Below are 2,993 nucleotides of genomic sequence, written 5' to 3' on the forward strand. Positions count from 1 at the left end.
CAGATAATATTCATAACATGAAAAACCAGATTGGTTGTTCATGCCTGAAGAAGACTTATCCAGATCATCACAAGCTTACAAATTTCACTAATCATAGCTCATAGCTTGTAACACTAACATACTAACTTTCCAAAAAATAGGTAAAGTAATTGACGAGTCTCCCTACCAACCAATGTATGGAGGAGCACAAGGACTCGTAGTACACATCCACATAGCTCAAAACCTCTTGTGATATCAAAACCACCCTAGCAAAGATGAAAGGAAAGAAGAAAGTCTCTAGGGTATGGAAGTTCACTCATCTAGGGCCCTACCTAAGAAATGTGGTTGGAAGGATAGCATAGAGGTGCCACAAGAAAAGGCAAGCTTTCCTTCTAGTGCCATTCACAAGAATATCTGATTTTCCTTGAAACCCTAGAGATCGAAGCTAAGCTGAAGCTAGAGGGCTAGATCAGTACACACAACAGCTCCCCAAAGTTATCAATGCACAGTTTTGTGAAGAATTTATTAAGTCCTATGATAAAAGGATAAAAATAGGTGAAGTGACATTACCACATGGGACCACCAAGAGAGTGATAATCAAGAAAGATGACATAAGATAGGCCATACAATTGCCACTAGTAGCCACAACACACACATAGGGTGGAATGCAATGAATATGGCATAAGAGAAGCCATGCACTTGCCACCATCCACACACATAGGGTGGAATCCAATGAAGATGACATAAGAGAAGCCATGTAGTCACACACATGGAACACAAGGACCAGCTCTTCACTACAATGCTCAAGGTGAAGGTGTTGTTCTTCAACACATGTAGATCAAGCCCATGGATAGGTAGAATCAGATTGACCTCCATAAGCTACAAGAAAGATACATACAAACCTCAAGGATAATTGGGTGTATTAGCTTCACAAAGAACTATATACATACTTGGCCGTAGCACACCAACAACAAGTGGTGAACTCTTACCTCCTTACCAAGGTATTAAGTCATATAATAGGTAACCCACTCCCCATAGAAGAGTTTTTTTTTATAGAACCTACCAAGATCATCCAAGCAGATGATGTAGTGGATCTAGAAGCGAAAGATGTCCTCATTTATAGTAGAGAGGAGATTCTTGCAGAGTATGGAGTAGAAGAAGAAAGTGGGGCCTCAAACCAAAAGACTCCTATTAGGCCATGCCCTCATGAGGCCAAAGGTGGACAAGAAGCTTTAGACAATGGAGAAGAGTATGTACAGGTAGCTCGTATATATATATAGGCCAAGGGTGAACAATAACCTTGCAAAGGAGAAGAGTATATATAGGCAGATCTACCTCCATCCCTGATAAATTTCTCTACAATGGTCTCAAGTGTTGATCTAGACACAAGTATATAATTTGTTGTGGCCAGGGAGAGATTCTAGCGGCTTTGGATATGGGAGTACCGACCTCTTACGCACCTCCAGTGGCACCCGGGCAAGTAGACTTGGCATGACCCCGTTGATCGCGAGGAGACTCTGGATGCCCCCTTCTTTGCATAGACAGTGTGGCTAGGCCACAGGATCTAGATGCCAGAGATTGATGGCACCCTAGCAATAGCAACAAATTGGCAGTCACAAGGCCTCTCCACTGCGTTTCCTCTCACATTTTTGGAAGAGGCTTTGGGATAGTTCTTGGCCTAGAAAGATAACCCTCTTTGGTTGATGGCTCACAGGAGCTTGGTGGTTAGCACTTGGCTGGCAGTTGGAGATAAGCTAGCAGCTTGCCTGAGGTGACCACCCTTAGGAGTCTCGGCGACAGTCTTTGGGATTGCTCGAAGGCTCAGGAGGCCCAAGTAGCACCTTCTATTAGAGCAGCTTAGTAGGTACACACCGAGAGGAACCTCTAGTACAAAAGCTCTCCATCACACAATGGAACCCACTAAGAAGCCTCTAGAAGAGCCGTGTAAAAAAAAAATCCTTGAAGAGCCCCAAATTCCTTCCCACACAACACCAAGAATAGAAAATAGAAGGTAAGGTAGAAGAAGAAGGGGAAGAGAAGGACAATACCCACAAATCCAAAGAGATAGAACTAGAGGTAGTAGTACCAGAGCAAGAGGTGCCACAAGAAGAGGTCCTGAGAGTGGAAGAGGTTTCAGGTATATAATTTGTTTCTTTCACTGAGGCCTAGGCGACACCTTCTATTAGAACACCTCAATAGGTAAACCAAGAGGAACCTCTACTATTATTTAGTACAGAAGCTATCTACCACACAGTGGAACCCACTAAGAAGCCTCTAGAGGAGCCTGTGAACAAAATAATCCTCAAATTCCTTCCCCACAACATCAAGAATAGCAAATAGAAGGTAAGGTAAAAGAAGGAGGAGGAGGAAAGAAGGAGAATTCCTGCAAAATTGAGGAGATAGCACTAGAGTCAAAGTACCAGAGTAAGAGGTGCCATAGGAAGAGGTCCTCAGAGTGGAAGAGGTTTTAGAAGAAGAGACTCCTCTCAAGGAATAGGTAGATGCTCCTAAAACTAGGGAAGTTGATACAACATGACCCTCAAGAAAGCATGGGAAACATGAGGATGTAGGAGAATCGAAGGAGCAACCAAGCAAGTTGTAGAAGATTCCCTCTTAAGGATCTCAACTCATGGATATGCATGCACCAAGTTTCCTTATCTTCCACTATTATCACCAAGCCACTCCAAGCCATAAAGAGAAAAACCTATGAAGCTATATGACTACATTAGAGCATTGCATGTTGCATGGGGAAGAAAGATAGGGATGCAAGAACTTACATTGACTCTATGGAAGGAAGATGATGACAAAATGAGAGTCTGATATCAAATTTTCATATGTTAACTAGATATATCCCTGATCACAATGAGTACTTACACATGAAAAGGCTTAAGGCTTATGAAGAGGAATTGTAAAAAATAGATGATATGTTGATAATAGAATTAAGACAGAGCAGTAAAGTAGAGCAAGAGCTCTAGAAATAGCAGTAGAAGCATGAAGATAAATTAAAGGCAATC

The sequence above is a fragment of the Cibotium barometz genome, chromosome 9 (assembly GCF_041138505.1).
Source record: "Cibotium barometz isolate CiBa-2024 chromosome 9, ASM4113850v1, whole genome shotgun sequence".
Taxonomy (NCBI): Eukaryota; Viridiplantae; Streptophyta; class Polypodiopsida; order Cyatheales; family Cibotiaceae; genus Cibotium; species Cibotium barometz.